Genomic DNA, 17,999 nt, shown 5'->3' with positions numbered 1-17,999 from the left:
TGCGAGCGCGAAAAACCTGCAAATCTAGCAAAACCTAAGCTTTATAAATGGCACTCTCCATTACTTTCCATTCTTAGAAAAAATAACCAGGATTTGCATAAAAAATTCCAGAGAAACTTTTTTCTACAATATGAAGTGTGTGTCTGCACTTCAACAATCTATGAAATATATTATTGAAAGTGAAGGAACTGTCATTATAAGTATTTAAACATATTACAAGAGTGAATAAGCAAGTATTTAAGAACAAGTAAAATTTTTAAACGGTGGCTTCCGTTGACCAGGCTGATCAAAATTCCAGTCGAGCGCAATTAATCAATGTTATGGCTCTCAACCTGATGGCTACGTATGCTGAACCGATGACTGATCAATCGTTTGCACAATTTCCGCACAGGATTAAAAATTGCCTTCCCACAAACTTCTTCACTTAACGGGCCATGCGTTCAAAACATAGATTTACACGTTAACTCAAATGTATAAAAAATTAGCGAAAACAAAAAGAAGTATTAAACGCACAATATCTCTTCGGATCTTCCTATGTTCCTGATTATTACATCTGCTGAAAACAATTTAATACGTTTAAATGCATTTAATACGTTTAAATACATTTCACTGAAGTAATCTATTAATTGTTTAACACTTTTCTGCTGTTGACTTCAATAAATTTGTGATGTTTGGTATTTCATTTGTTTCCAGCAACACCTAGTCTCCTTTGCAAAGAAAAATAATATGAACTTTTGTACTTAAGAAATGATTTAGATGAAAAATTAAATTAAACTGAAGATAATGTCTCGGTTGTTTCCGTTAAAAGACATTGGCGCTTTCCTAATTCAAAAACATATCTCCATATGTATACATAACATACATGTAATTAATTTACACGGTAAAAAAAAAAGGTTCTTCTCATGGTATCTTGAAATGGGTAGATACGATAGCTAAAAACAAGTGTCGGACAAAAGCGGAGCTGCAAAGAGTGATTTGTTGTACTGATATTTCCTTTTAAGTAATTCTGTTATTCGATGCATGTAATTTTGTTGAAATTCGTGTTACAAATTGCTCTTTCTCTGATGTAAAAGGAATTATCCCAAATTTTATTCAGAAGATTTAAATAACGGTTTCGATCACAATACGCAGCAGTTACTAATAAAATATCTGGAGCAGTGACTTTTTTGACGTCATTTAAAACGCTTAATTACAGGCCCGTAGTACAATTCCCAACCCACACCCAAGCCCAGGAGTATTGCGATATACAATAGTGACGTGATCGAAGTTTCTTTGGAAGTAATCATAGTCATCAGCATCATTATTTACAGCAATGATTCTTAAATGATTTCGACCTACGGCTCCTAATGACGCCGCTGAAAACTTGCTCAACAGTGACAAAAAGAATATTTAAAAATACAATAAAAGCTTGAAAGCTAGGGAAAATGTCTGAATTTAATTTCCTTTTATTTAAATAACGCTTAATTTTTTTAAAGGAAATTGAATATTTTAAACAGGAATTAACAGTATAAATATATGTGGGATTTTGTCTATTTGTTTTTTTTTCTTCGTAACATCATATCCTCTGGAAGGGGTGGGGGTTTGAGTTTGGAAGGAGGTACCCTCGGATTTCAAAAATTCTTGGTAAAACTTTTCGACTATTGTTATCTTTCTTCCTACGACTATCACTCGAGATATTATATAAAATTTCGGGAAAAGGTAATTTTTCGCATTCATTTCGCCAAGTGGCCGAAGTCTAGCGCGCTGGAGGTCAAACTGCTTTATTTGGAAATATGTTGGCCCTTCTCACTTTCAAATCGTAGAGTTTGTTTAAGAGAAATTTTTAAGTTAAAAAAATATGAAATAAATAGTATTGCCAAACTTGAAACTTATTGTTATTATTATTAGTCCAAAGGGATTTGAATCCCGAAGGACTATTAGTTTCGTTTTGGCATTTTGCGTCGGACGGATAAATGTCGGTTCACTTTTCAAACTGTTGCCATAAAATGTTAGAGTCCTGCATAATATTTGAAGAAATTAAATAATGAAAATCTGCGTAAATGTATGTATATTTCTCACATTGTCATAAAATAACGGTACATAGAGTCATCGAATTTTGAATAACGTAATCCTCGAACGAATATGAGCATGTGGAAGACCAAATTTGAAATTTGAAATTTGTTTTATGATCGATTTCCTATTTTTTAAAACTTTGACGAATTTTTGATTAACAAACTGAAGGATTTCAAAGCGAGCAATGGCAACGTTGTGCAAAAAAAACATTTTTATCTCCAGCGCGTGAGTCTCTGTATCGGAAATTCTAAAGATATGCTCGTTTTAAAACTATTTTGCGATATTGCTGTTGCACTGGATCTTATGGTTGAAGTGCGAGGAACATGATATTTAATAAAGAAAGGTAACACACAAAATGTTAAAAAACGGCCCTTTGGACGTAATTTAATATCTGAAACATTTCAGTTTTTTTTTTTTTTTTTTATTTTTTTTTACGGTTATATTCTGAAGTTGAAAAAGCACGTGATTCCATATAAAGTCATTGTATGTCGAAAATCTTTAGTTAATGTCAGTATTTTAAATGAATAGCTGCTTTTGGCAACTTTTATGTTTGATCTTTATATACGTGACACGATGGATAATCTTGGTATGAATCCGAATCACGCCAAGACTACCCGTCAATGGCTTTTTTGAACACGCCCTTAATGTATATATATAACCCCTAAAAAACGTAAAGTGAGTGAATCTACTATCCGAGTGTGTCTTTAAATCTTGAGTATTTAAGAAATAAGAAATTCATTTATCTATCTGGATAAAGCTAACGCTATTGCCCGAATAACAACGTTTATTTAACACTTGATATAACCAACTTCATATACATCTTGAAATAAAACATAAATTTACTAATCAGATACTACCAATTGCAGAAAAAATACAAAAATAATGGAATTTCTAATACCGCTACAGGTAATATACCGAGGAATAAATTGCGCGGCAAAACTGATGAAATGTACAATATGTAAACCAAAAAATTTATGTACCGCTATAGAAATGCAATAGAATGAGAAATGAAACTATGATGAGATTGATAATGAAAAATTTACCATAAACTATTAATATATGACATTAGTTAATATATACTTTTAATACTATTCTTTTAACTATGCTGAAACTTTCATAATATTCATTACTTACAAACGCTTTCTCATCCATCGAAGCATAGCACAAGCTATTCTCAATTCAGTGCTGGTGCACGTCAATAAAATAAGGATAAATCCAAATTTTTAGAAAAAATCAATCGCTTTGACTCCTTTCTCAAAAGACGTATATCTACAAATGCAGTATTAATATATCACATCAATATAATTCGGGATCATAAAATCTCCAAACAACGCATTAAACGCAAAAATCGCATTAAGGCAGAATGAAGAATTTTCACTCTTACAATGGCTTTTACAACAATATAAATTAGAATCGAATTTCTAAACTAAGTGTTCATTGTTACACCATATTTCTTGGGGAATCTTTCAAGATTGTTCAGTAATTCTAACTGTTACTTGGTTTAAATAGAATTATGATTTCATATATATGCACAACTTATATATGTATACATTAATACGTATATGTAGTAACATACATCATCTTATTATATGTAGGCGCATAGATCTAAATTAATTATACTAGTCAACATCATTTATATACTGATAGCAGCATACTTTTAAAATTATTTATTACTATCTGCTTGCTAACGATTATATAATTAAGTACAGTGGTACCTCGACACACGATTTTAATTCGTTTCGTAATCTTGCTCATATGTCAAATTGCTCGTATCTCAAAGCAATTTTCCCCATTGAAATTAATCGAAATGCTATTAATCCGTTCCAGCTTCCAAAACACTACCTCAGTTGTTTTGGTTAAGTGTTTATTTTTTGTTTTTGTTTTGGTTAAACATTTATTTATAAATAACAAATACATATTCTATAAAAACATAATTAAAAGAAAAAGTGAAGTGCCTACGGAAGCGCTTAATTTTTGTCACTGGGCTTCGCTTTTTTCGTCATGATCTGCTCATTTTCACCCGCAGATCGTTTAAAAAAACTGTCCAAGGAGGTTTGTTTCTTCCTCCCTGTTAATGTAGTGAGTTAGGCAAGTTTCGTTGAACAACTACTCCCGATGTACGAATAGTTGCAACTTTTTTCGCGGTGATTTTTATCCACGAACTCTGCAACTTTCTTCCCTATTCCGAAGAACTCTTTTATATCTCTTGTAGGGATAACCTCCTCCATCTCTGGCTCCTCTTTAAAACTAATTTTTCGTTGAACCACCGTATGCTGCTTCAAATGCAGATCGTGTAACTCCTCGGTTGTCAGCTTCTGAGACTGTTCATTGACGAGTTCGTTCACATCTCTCTCATTCACCTCCAGACTCATGGATTTTCCCAGAGAAACAAGCTCCTCTACCACTGACACTTTGGGTTCCAATCCTTCGAAGGCCCTTTCAGCTACAGCCCAAGGCCACAGCTTCTTCCATGCAGAGGTTAAGGTCCTCGTTGTAACACCCAGCGAAGCCTGATCAATAATTCTTAGGCATATCACGATGTTAAAGTGGTCTTTCCAGAACTCTCGAAAGGTAAGGTTTGTGTTCTCCGTCGCCTCAAAGCAGCACCGAAAAATGTGCTTGGTGTACAACTTCTTAAATTTAGAAATCACCTGCTGATCCATGGGCTGCAGGATAGGAGTGGTGTTGGGTGGTAAGTAGGGAACTTTTATAAACTTGAACTCTTCGAGTAAATCATCTTCGAGATTTGGTGGGTGAGTAGGGGCATTGTCGAGGAAGAGAAGGGCTTTGCATGGGTAGGTTGTTTTTCTGTAGTTATTTTTTAACCGAAGGGCAGAACACCAGATTTATCCACTCTACAAAGAATTTCCTGGTGTCACACGCCTTCGGATTTGCCCTCCACATAACTGGCAGTTTTTCTTTTAAAATATTATATGACTTAAAGCCTCTGGGATTTTCCGAATGGTATACTAGCAGAGGCTTGATTTTACAGTCGCCACTCGCATTGGCGCAAATTGCTAGATTCAATCTATCCTTCATGGGTTTGTGACCTGGCATCGCCTTCTCCTCTGCCGTTATGTAAGTTCTATTCGGCGTCCTTTTCCAGAAAAGCCCTATCTCGTCACAGTTGAAGACTTGCTGAGGGGGATGTATCCTTTGGCTACTATCAGTTCGGAAAACATTTTGATGTAAACCTCAGCTGCCTTCACATCCGAACTTGCTGTCTCACCATGCCTGACGATGGAGTGAATGCCGGTCCTTTTCCTAAAGTTGTCAAACCAGCCCCGACTGGCTTTAAACGAGTCTTCCGATTCCTCGTTTGTAGAAGTGTGTGGGATCTTCTTTAGCAAATAACCGTAAATCGCTCGTGCCTTCTTACATATGATGCTTTGTGTTAAGGGTCCTCCTTAAAGCTGCTTCTCTCTCACCCACACCATCAGTAGTTTCTCCATCTTATCTCCATCAGAGGTCCGGAGCTTAGAAATTATTGTAACGCCCTTAGTTGGCGTTATACCCTTTATCAACTCCTTTTTTTATCCCTTAGCCTGTCGAGTGATTTTCTACGAATACCTTTAAAAATGTCACTAATTTTGGACCGAGCTCCCTTTAAAATGTCGGGTAAATAACCCTAAACCTCTGAAAAATGCCAGCTATTGTTATTGTTAGTTCTTTCCCCTTCCAGGACACTTGATCAAGGGTTCCGATTGTAAGTGAGATGGATTACTACCATAAATATTAGTACCCGTAGATGTGAGCTGTGAAGAAATTTGCAAAAGACTCATTTCTCCGTGATGACCGTATGATTGCTGCAGGGTTCACTTGCGAATACTATCTTAAAAGTTTTCTTTCCTCTTACTTTGAAACAACTTGGCTTTAAAATTTACCCGCTCTTTTTTTAATTATTATTAATGTTTACTATAAATTACCTAAATCTCTGGGTCATTGATTATCATATGAATTTCAATGCAGATTGGTTAAACTGCTATTAATAAAATTCCTATTAAAAATATCTGGTGCAATATTCATTCTTTCTGTGAGATTCCTGCAACATTTGAAAAGCAATATTTATAGTTCGATTGCATTTGATGCTATTTCTGATTTTCTATGTTTTGTCATAAATCAAAAATCTTTAACTCGTTCAACATTTTTTTATGTTCTTCATTAACATGCAGATATTAATTTTTTTAAATAATTTCTTTTATTTTTAGATATTTATTAGATTTTATAGATATTTATAGACAGATATTTTATACATATTTAGCATAATATTTGTATAATTATTCTGAAAAACATCTGTTTTATTATTTCTGCCAAATTTAATCAATATAACTTGATGTGATTTTTAAACTTGCTTTTTAAATAAACTCTAGTTAAATATTAAGGACATTTCAAAATTTTAACATTTCAGGCATATTTAATGCTGAATTTACTTAGTTTTTAAAACGGATGTTATTTTCTGGAACGATTTCGTTTTTTGAATGAACAATATATACGTAAAAATGTATACAAACATGCTTTTTTAAGTAAAATTAAATATTCTGCGAAGCTAAAATTTGGTAACTGAATGTCTTAATTTCAAGGGAAAAAAAAAAAAAAGATTTCTATGATTATACGTGAATAGCTGTTTTGAAAAAGGATGGGTTTCAAATGTGACTTATTTTTCATCTGATTTATGAAAACAAAAAATTAAGTGATTTCAGGATATAGCATAAACATTTTTTTTAAATATCTTCTCGATCTCAAAGAAATTAAACATGCCCTTGGTATAAATAAATAATAATAATGCCTTTGGTTTCCGCCTTTTTCTTAAGCAGTAATTTCGAGATTTTTTTAATACAAACATTACGGTATTAACTTTTAAACATCTGATCTGTTTTTAAAAGCAATAAACAAAACATTTAGGAGTTATTTAAGGGCTGAAACGGTGATAATATCAATTTAAAATTTGCATTTCACTTTTTTTACATACACTATTCTATTCTGAAAGGGAATTTTAACCCGAAACAGTCTGCATGAATTTTCAGTTCATCATGAATTTATTGACTGAGTTTAAAAATTCTTGCCTTCCTGTCCTTGAAACACTGGTACATTTTGTCTGAAAAAGGATTAAAAACATTACTCTATAACAGAAAACTGAAAAGGAAAAATAGCACATAGTTAATAAGAAACAAATTTATTAGTTTATTATTATATTATTTATTAGCTAACAATATAGTTGTTGAATATGGTATTTTTGTAAATAAAGGGTATTATTGTATTGTAAAAAATAAGTAAGCATTATATTCATTAATTATAAAATTTATTTATTATTTAAAAAGTCATTTTAAGAATAAAATTCAAAATTTTTTGTGGAATATATTTTTGAGGATAATTTCTTTCCTAGGAATCCCAGCATTCAATTTTTTGAAGCATTAAATTTTAAGAAATTGTCTTGCTTCAACGAAGATTTAATTACTCACATGAAATCCCTAACAAAAGAAAATGTCTTTAACAACAGTTTTTATTAGAGTAATTATTTTTATTATTTTAATAATAATAATAATATACAAACAAATATTTAAGTTCACTGCAGTTGATTGAATAAGAATGCTGGATGTGTGATGTTTGTCCTGGATTTGTTGTTGGCAACCGAACAGGTTAACGGCTTGGTGTCTTTATAATTTTCCCCATGCGTAATGCGAATTCAAGCCAATTTCATTTTGAAAATTTTCTAAGAAGATATTCTCTTAAAACGGATAATCCATGTCTATTTTAACAACTATAAAAAATAATTTATGAATATTTTTCGTTTTACGACAACACGAGCAAAATAATTTTCTCTGAAAATATATATGCACCAGCACTTCTTATCGGCCGCCGTTAACTGCATCGTTCTTATTCTTTACAGTATTTTTTTTCGAAGAACTTTTTGTCAGTAAAATACACTATTTATAATCTGTCATTTTATTTTGTTCTTCTGTTATGTAAATAATCAACTTAATATACATATTTCGTAAGCTGAGAAAGCCCAGTAACGGTCGAGAGTTAAGATAGTTGAGCATGTTAAATCATTGCGGCTGCATGGGAGGTTTCGAGGTTTTTCATAAGTGTATGGTGAATTACCAGCCTGTTTCCCTAAAAAAACTCTTTTTTTAGGTAAGTAACCCCTGTGTGCTTTACCATAATCCAAAATCTTTGGCGCATGTTACCTTATTATAAAAAAGGGTTCAAACTGATTTTTAGCTTAAACATTATTTTCAGTATTAATTATAACATCAATTGCATCAATAGTATTCTCAATATTAATTGCAGGTTTGTATTCATACATATAATGTACATAAAAGCGGCAAGTAGAAAAAATTTATATGAAATTTTATATCATAAAAATTTAGATTAGAATTGTTCACAGCACTTGAAAATTATACGACTAAAAGAGTCGCGTCTCGTAAAGGACGTTTAAAGGAAAAGAATTCGTATTTCGTTCACATGAGGGGAAACCACGAAAGCTCCCCTGCAATTAAATCATTTGCCTAGATTTGAACACATTCAAATTACCGTCTTTTGTGACCTTACCGAACTTAGCGCTCAGGGCTCACTCATATTTAAAAAATTGCTTGTGTGTTATAAGAAAAGAGGAATAGAAAAATTTAGGAATCGAAAAATTTAGAAAAATTTAATAAGAGCGCAAAAAGAATTTAATTCACTTAACCCTTTGTTGCATCATGTCCACTCTAGTAGAAAAAAGTTTAAATTTGTTTATTCTTCTGCAAATGCCTTAACAGATTCCATTCCTGTGTTTATTCATTATATATTATTAGTACTTTCAACTGTCGGTCATAGATGGCTGTAGAGCATCACTAAGTAAAGCACTGCTATTTGGAAAATGGAAGTAGCAACCATTTCGTTAGCCATTTCGTGTTTCGAAGTTAGTACAGTTTCTCATAGTTAGTACATTATATAATATTGCTTATATTTTCTTATACTGCCTTTTTTTATTCATACTTAGTAATTTTAGACATTTTATTTTAAGTGTCAGTTTGAGAAAATTGTGGAGTGGGTAGATAAAGATCTACCGAAAAGAGTGAATTGAAACTAAAATGTACTGCTTATTAAGCCAAAACATCACTGGAAATGTTTATGTTTGGCAAGGAATTTCTAGAACAATTGACATTTGAATTTTTTCTCACATGCACCAAATCCACGCATTACCCTTTCCTGGATTTGAAGAACTCACAGAAAGAAAGAGGGAGCAGAAATGCTGACAACAAATTTTATTGGTCTTTGCAAATTTTATTGTCACGAAATCTTTGCAAACGGTTCTCAGAAGCAGTCCCGGATCTAGAGGGGAGCAAGCCGGGCGGCAACTTCTGCGGGCAGCAAATTCAAGCGTGTTACTGGATCGTATTTGGAATGTTGTCTAATTTTGATACAATATTAGTAATTTTAAAGACCACTTTTAAGAATATTTATAATTAATTAATAAGGAACAATTTAATGAAACAAACAGTTAAAAGAAAGCTAAGTACATCCGAATACGACCGTAAAGATAAGATCAGAGAGAGGACAATCGAGGAACTCCAGGCGTCACTGACAAGGTCAGACGACCCTGTCCTGGAGGCTCGCGCCTCTGCCAACTCAACACAGCCTAAATATAATAAATCTGGGGGGAGGGGGTTATCACTAACCTCATTTTATTTTTCGCTGCCGTTCGCTTGCCTTCCCAAAAGGGATTATTGCACCTTTTATGCAAGATCACTTGAAAATGTCTTGCCCGATCGCATACCAACTTCGCGGAATTAATTGAAGCCCTCCTCAATTCTCTAAGGAGGTAAGAAAGGAGGTTATTTCCTACCTCCATGCAATTCTCCTCGACAACTACAATGGTCAACTTTTCAGTCCCTCACTTTAATGTACAAAGGGTGACACACAAAGAAGAAACTATGAATTACGAACGAATTACTTTCTTTTATACTCATATTATATTTTTATAATAAAGAATGATGAGTCAGAACTTGTTTGTGCTCCACAGGAATTAAAAATTTTCAAGTTGCAACATTTAGCTGCTATATGTTATTTTTGACAATTATTATATAAAGAAGAAATTTGGGACTTAAATAGTTAAAATCTTGCAAAGCGATAATTAATGTTCTAAAATATTATCTCCCAATTCTTGAAATTAAAAGTGGTCAATTAATGTCAAAAACTAAATAGGAAAAATTGAAATTAAACTGAGTTATCGTGTTTCTTAAAATTACCATCCATATTTACTGATGTAATTTTAAGAAGTGTAATAACCGAGTTTAATTTGAATTTTCTCCTATTCAGTTTTAACATTACTTGTCCACTTTTAACTTCCCTTTGGAGGTAATGTTTAATATATCAGTTTTGACGTATGTAAAGCAGATAAATTAATGAACCTACAAGAAATTGTTATATATATATCTACTATATATATTAAATCAACCTATCAAATAACGGATTTAAGAGAAGATACTACAGTACTAATATTAATTTGCATCGCAGTTTAATTTTTTTGTTTTGTTTTTGTTTTTTGTTTTGTTTTGATAAATATTTATGAATTTTCTTGGATCTTAAATTTCAAATTCAACATTTTAGGTAAATAGTTCTAATCTAATTTTAAAATTCTTTTCATTGACTCCCAAAATTCGGCTTGTTAAACGGTTCTAAATTCATACAAATATTGTTAGTAGACCGACAATATATCTTTAGCACAATTTTTACATTAGTTACATAATTAGCACAATTTTTGGATAACTTCAATGCAAAGCAATTGTTCCCTACCTAATTATAAGCGCTACTGTGGCAGCGTGATGAAGAAAAAGAAAACTATTTAAGTTACCTTGGAAATCGCAGACAACTTTTTATTTTTAGATTTTGGTTTTTAACGGTTTGATGAAATAGACTTAAAAAGTGTCGTGAGTGTTTTCAAAATGAAAGTAAATAACGTTCTTTTAAAACACTGAAATTTTTTAACAAATGTCTAAAATTATCAGCAGCAATTTCTGTGAGATTTTAGTAATGCGTGAGTGTTTCAACTAAATATTACTGTGGAATTCCTTGTCCAACCACACAGCGTTTTAGAATTTTCCTGCAAAAAAACTCTTTTATGTCACTTGTAATTCTGCCGAATAATTACTTTCAGATATAATATGAGTCTGGAGATTTCCTAAAATATGTGAATGCTTGAAACATCTACGGAAAATATTACAACAAACATCTTTTAATAAATTGTTTCAGTGTGAGCTTCTTACGTTTCTCCATGTAGTTACCTAATTGTGTGTAATCATTAAAATAAGAAGTTTCATAATTTTAACGCTACTACAATACATTTTAATTCTGATTTTTACATCTTAAACAACTCGTTGGAACGTGTAGACAAAATATTATATTATTTTCTGCATGACTACATTTTTTTAAGGATAAATGTATAAGTTGTAATTTAAGAAAAAATTTCGTAGTAATAATCAGCTGAAAAACTCGTGTATTACTAAAATACCACGGAAATATTTCAGTGGACTGCGTTTTAAAAGCACTTTATTTACTTTCAGTTTAAAAACACTCTCGGCACTTTTTAACTCTATTCTCTCAAAACTGTTAGTATCCAAAATCAAAAAATAAAATGTCGTCTGCAATTTCCATGGCAACTTAAACGGTTTTCATTTCCTTGACCGCGCTGCCACAATAGCGCTTATAAATTAGGTACGGAACAATTGTATTACATTGAACTTATCCAAAAATTATGTAAATTATGTAACCGATGTAAACACTGCGGTGAAATTCCCTTTATTGCGTATTGTCATTTTTTGTGTGAATTTTTAATTACCAAATTCAACGATTCGAAAGCGAACAGTGCAAACACTATACGAAAAAAAAAAAAATACCTCTGGAGTGGCAGTCTCTCGAAACTCAACATGTAAAATCACGAAAAAAAAAATCACTTAAAACGTTTTACACTTTTTAAATTGCTCTCACGGTATGTTTCTCGCATTCAGAAGTAACAACGGTATCAAAGCCATCAAATTCTGAATAATGTAGTACTCCACCCGAATATGAACACCTGAAATCCCGAATCTGGAATTTATTAATATTGTTGCGTGCGTACGGGTTCGTTATGAAATGAATGCACAAGTCCGATGAAAAATGAACAAAAATTTATTATTATCACAACAAAAATGCTTAAATTTTCTCAAATTATCATGCAGTATTACAATATCTCACAGTAGTTATCTTTTAACTACTCAAATGTCCAATAGAACGTAATTCAAAACAGCTAAAGAACGCTAATCCGCGAATTCGCTACAATCAACAACAGTAGTTTTCTAAACAACAGCAAACTAAACAACTGCTGCAAACTGAGATGTTTTCCTCCTTTTATAAGATTTTAAAATCACGCGCTAGAATTTTCCAGCACTTTCTCGAAATCAAAAAGAGATATTTATTTATTTAACGCACGCGCTCTTGTATTTTTAATTTTTTTTGGCTTAGCTTTCTTTTAATATTCGTCACGCGCTGCACTGCGCGAGAAATAAAACCATTTAATTTATAATTGAACTAACATTAGCTTTTTAAATACCAAATTCGTAACACTGCCCCCTTCCCAAGGACTGCACGTCCCGGGCAGTACAATCCCTGGACAGGAAGCTAAACTTACAACTTGGCATAAATGCAACTGAGGCATAAACATTACATTACAATATCAAACAATATAAACAATAAATGCAATAACTAACTTAAACAAATCAAATGCTATCAAATACTAAATACAAAACAAATACTAAATACAAATCAAATACTAAATACAAATGAAATACTGAATACAAATCAAATACACATTTATAAACAAAAAGGACCATGGTCTGATACTATTTACAATTATTTACATTACGTACTATGGCCATAGTAATGAGCTAACCTGTCGTAAGAGTTCGAAGACTCACGGATCCGAACCACGACGTCATTCGTCTTCAGCACTGTATATGGACCATCCGAAGGTGACTGTAATTTAGGGCTCAGTCTTTTTCGTTGAATTGGGTTCCACAACCACACCTTGTCTCCTTTGTTGGATCTCTGTCTAGTAGCTCTTGTGTCGCATCTGGTCTTCACTTTCTCCGTCGCCAAGTTCACTCGCTTTCGTGCGGAACGGTGCATCACTTCAAAACGGGCCTTGACATCTTGGATGTGTTCCTCAGGCGATGAAGGCGCATCCGTACGGCGATGAAACAGGCGGTCACAAGGCAGACGAAGGTCTCGACCGAAGAGCATCTGAGATGGAGAATAGCTGGTAGTCTGGTGTTTCTTTTCGAACCTAGCATGATTTCGGCTGCTTCTCGAGCTGGTTCTTTCGGACAAAGCGTCGGCATTTCCAGGCGAGGATCCCTTCTTAGGATGGATAGTCATGTCTTCAGATCCTGAAAGCAGTTTGTTGTTTTTCAAGTCTAAGGAAAAATTGTATTTCCTTAAAAAGTCCAATCCGAGTATGCATGGATCTGTAATATCCGCCACATATGCTGTGTGATGGTAGGCGGCACTTCCAAACGTGATGTTTACGTTTAACTTCCCAGTTATGTCGATCTTGTCACCAGACGCAGTCTGAAGGGTAACACAGGATGGCGTCCAAATAAGTTTATCTTTAAACTGTTCAGCTAAATCTTTCCTAATGATGGTAACATTAGCTCCTGTGTCAATGATCATACTGCAAGGAACTCCATCGATATTCCCATTGATGGACAGTCCGTTATTGTTGCCACTCACTGTATAAATTTTAAGAGCTTTAAAACAAGGTTTTTCACTATCTGGCAACCTCCGTTCCTCGATATGGTCACTAATTTGTTTACTGCGTTGTTGCTGGGAAATGGTCTTATTTTTCGTACCTCGGGGTGTTCTGCAGTTTCTTCGTATGTGGCCTTCAACTCCGCAGTTCCAGCACTTAAGAATTAGTTTCTTTTCACTTCTGTTCCGTCTCAAGCCACTGACTTGTCTGGTAAAATCATCTGCTTTATATTCCGTACCCTGGGGTGTTCTGCAATTCCGTCTTAGGTGACCTTCACTACCACATCTCCAACACCTTAGAGCCACTTTCTTCTCGCTCCTACTCCGTATCAAATCTTCGACTTGTCTGGCTAAATCATCTAAACGAGCCATCAGTTGATCCACTAGCTCATGGACTCGCACAGCTCTAACTGGGTAGCGATCTCTACTAGTTGCTTGCTGGGCTGCCTCGAACTTCATGGCGTACAACAGAGCGCTTTTTATGTCCTTTACATCTGCCATTCGAAGAGCTTTCTGTATTTCAGCATCTCGGATGCCGTTGATAAAGTATTGTAAGGACAGGATTTCCCTTGTTTCTGTCGGGCATTCCGAAAAGGCGAGATGGGACAGCCTTTCAACATCCGCGGCGAGCTCCTGAAGTGTTTCGGTAGGCTTCTGTTGACGAGATTTTAATTGGAGCCTGCTGTAGTCTTTTAAACATTTCTCGCCGAAGCGCAGCTCCAAAGCGCCGGATAGAGCTTCGAAATCTAGCCTTTGATTTTCGGGAAGCGTCTGCAGGATATCCGCTGCGTCTGCTCTCAGAGAAGCGGCGAGATGACAGGCCTTAGCTTGGGAATCCCATCCATTCGCATCCGCAACGATAGAAAATTGTGTCCTATACACCTGCCAGGAGGTCTTCCCATCATATGTAGATAGTTTCAGAACGGAACGAGCAGGCATCGATAAAAATTTAAAACCTTCAGAATTGTTTCCTACCGTCGCTATGCACTTCTTTAGGCTGTCAACTTCTTTCGTGACGGCAGCAGAAACCCTATCATCAATTTGTTGTTCGACGGCAGAAACTCTCTCTTCTATATGTTCTTTTACAGAAGAAATTCTTTCTTCTACTTGTTCTTTTACCGAAGAAACTCTTTCTTCTATTTGTCCAACTTTAGTTTCAACCGCGTCTATTCTGCCTTCCATAGCCTCAAATTTATTTTCTATTACGCAGGTAATTTCTCTTTTCATTTCGTCCTGACCTGCTTTCATCTCGTCTTTAAGGGATTTCATCTCTTCCTTAACGCATTCCTGGCCCAATTTCATTTCTTCCTTAACGGATATTTGACCAGCATCCATTTTCTCTTGTACAGCTTTTATATCTTCCTTAACGGAGTTGACGGCTCCTTCCATCTTTTCTTGGAAAGCAGCAAATGCAGTCATCATTTGCCTGAATTGTTCTTCCATCGCTCTTGTTATTGGCATTCAAATCCCACTTCTGACACCAAAAATTGTTGCGTGCGTACGGGTTCGTTATGAAATGAATGCACAAGTCCGATGAAAAATGAACAAAAATTTATTATTATCACAACAAAAATGCTTAAATTTTCTCAAATTATCATGCAGTATTACAATATCTCACAGTAGTTATCTTTTAACTACTCAAATGTCCAATAGAACGTAATTCAAAACAGCTAAAGAACGCTAATCCGCGAATTCGCTACAATCAACAACAGTAGTTTTCTAAACAACAACAAACTAAACAACTGCTACAAACTGAGATGTTTTCCTCCTTTTATAAGATTTTAAAATCACGCGCTAGAATTTTCCAGCACTTTCTCGAAATCAAAAAGAGATATTTATTTATTTAACGCACGCGCTCTTGTATTTTTAATTTTTTTTGGCTTAGCTTTCTTTTAATATTCGTCACGCGCTGCACTGCGCGAGAAATAAAACCATTTAATTTATAATTGAACTAACATTAGCTTTTTAAATACCAAATTCGTAACAATATTTATGTTTTATTGTCTATTTCATATTTTGTAAAGATTTAACGAATTGTTGATTAACAAATTTAACGATTCCAAAGCGATGAGTGGTAACACTCTACGCAATGAAATACCTATAGCGGGCCGTGAGTGTCTATCAAAATTTAATTGGGAAAAATTTTAAATAAATTATGTATTTTACAAATAAATAATAAGAAAAGTTAAACATTAATTTTTACAAGCAAGTCCTTTCCGAAAAATTTATGTAGAATTGGATATTTAGCCAAATTTTTAGTCCAAAGGGGCTTTGTACCTGAAGGACTATTGTTTTCGTTTTGCGCTGAAGCCTTTAAAAGGCTGTATCACTTTTCAAATCGTTGCCACCCAATACTATTGCCTTGCATTATATCTGAAGAAATTAAATAATGAAGAATTTGCATAAATGTATGGATGTTTTTCGCATTGTGAGAAAACAACGGAATCTAGAGCTATCAAAATGTGACTTACGTAATCTTCCATAGAATATGGGCACGTGGAAGCCCTAATTTGAATTCGAAATTTGCTTTATTATAGATTTCATATTTTGTAACACTTCGACGAATATTTGATTAAAAAACTCAACGATTTCAAAGCGATAATTGGCAACGTTGTACTGAAAAAAAAAAAAAAAACTTTTTTATCTCCAGCGCGCGAGACTGCGTATCAGAAATTCTAAAGATACACTCAATAAAAAATTATTTTGCGATATTTCTCTTGAACTGAATTTTATGGTTTAAGTACGAAGAACACGATATTCAATAAATAAAGGTAATACACAAAATGTTAGAAAAACGCCCCTTTGGACGTAATTTAAAGTCTGGAACCTTTCAGATGTTCTTAATTTCTTTAAATATAATACAGGGCGATAATCTGGTGACAAGAAATTAGACCAACGCTGAAAATATTGACACTGTGTGTGACGTACCGAAGTCAAGTGTGACGTACCGAACTAAATTCATAAAGTATTTCAAATTAATGATATCTCATCTTTTAACGCACTATTTACTGTTTAAAGCTATAATTATTATTAAGTTACTTAGCAAAAACATTCTCATATATTAAGTGTATTGGGAAGTAATTCGAATGGTTTTGATATTGAGAAATTGAGGTCGATAGCCTATTTTTCAACTGATAGTCTAATACATGCTGAATTTTTTACTACTAATATTTATGTTTTAAAAAATATATGTAACTTGATAGTATAATTCATGTGGACTCCTTAATCAAAGGGAAGTTCAAATAAGCAAAAATCGTGCATATATTTATAAATTTTTGCATCTGCGCATTATTTTCTTGCAAATAAACTATGAAAGATTTGAAAATTTGTGCGAAATGGGAGAAAGTGCAATGTTTCAGACCCCTATCCTCCACTCGGAAACCTTTCTTTGCCGCTACAGCCTTCCATCCCTCACAAACGATGCAACACGTGGAAATTTGAAATGTTTATGACCAAACCTTCCCTTGTCCTCCTCATCCCAGCTGAGAGGAGTTCAAAGTTTCCGTGGAAATGCCCCACCCCTCGGCATCATTCCTTGTTTCCTCCCCCCATGGCTGTAAACTTCCAGGGTAGTAACAGGAGCAACACACTTTCTTTAAACAACTGAGGTCTGTTATTAAGGCAAATATTTTACGCATTTCTTTTAAAGCGTCGAGTTTTCGATTAAATTTGAAGTATGTTTGCTTTAGACTTCTATGAACAGTTACATTTCAGAATATTAAAAAAAAAAAAAAAAAAAAAAAAAAAAATCTTGGCATTTAATGCCACACTACCCGTTGCTGCATCCCCCCGTCTCTTTTCAAGCTCCTTCTGATAAATGTCAGTCCACACCCAGATCGTAACCTCCACTTGGAATTTTTTGCCTTATGGCTGTAGTGTCTTCCCTTCCCAAACGATGCAACACATAGCTATTTGGACGACCCCCATCCCAAGCAATTTCATCAGAACTTTTAAGGATAAAGGCACTTCTGTAAGAATTAGAAATGTTTTTTACAGTTATGAAAATATGTATTTACTCCTTCGATTAATTTGTTTCTGTTTGTACTTGGAAATATATAAATTAGCAGTTCCGTAGAAATATAGCCATCAAATATAGTCATTTCAGACATAAAAATCATAACGGAAATTACATTTATAATTTTTGAATCAATAAATTGTTTCATTAAACTGGACAGTTT

This window comes from Stegodyphus dumicola, chromosome 11 (assembly GCF_044657685.1).
Source record: "Stegodyphus dumicola isolate Sdum_Otavi_A_Nest chromosome 11, ASM4465768v1".
Classification (NCBI taxonomy): Eukaryota; Metazoa; Arthropoda; class Arachnida; order Araneae; family Eresidae; genus Stegodyphus; species Stegodyphus dumicola.
This window is presented reverse-complemented; position numbering follows the sequence as displayed.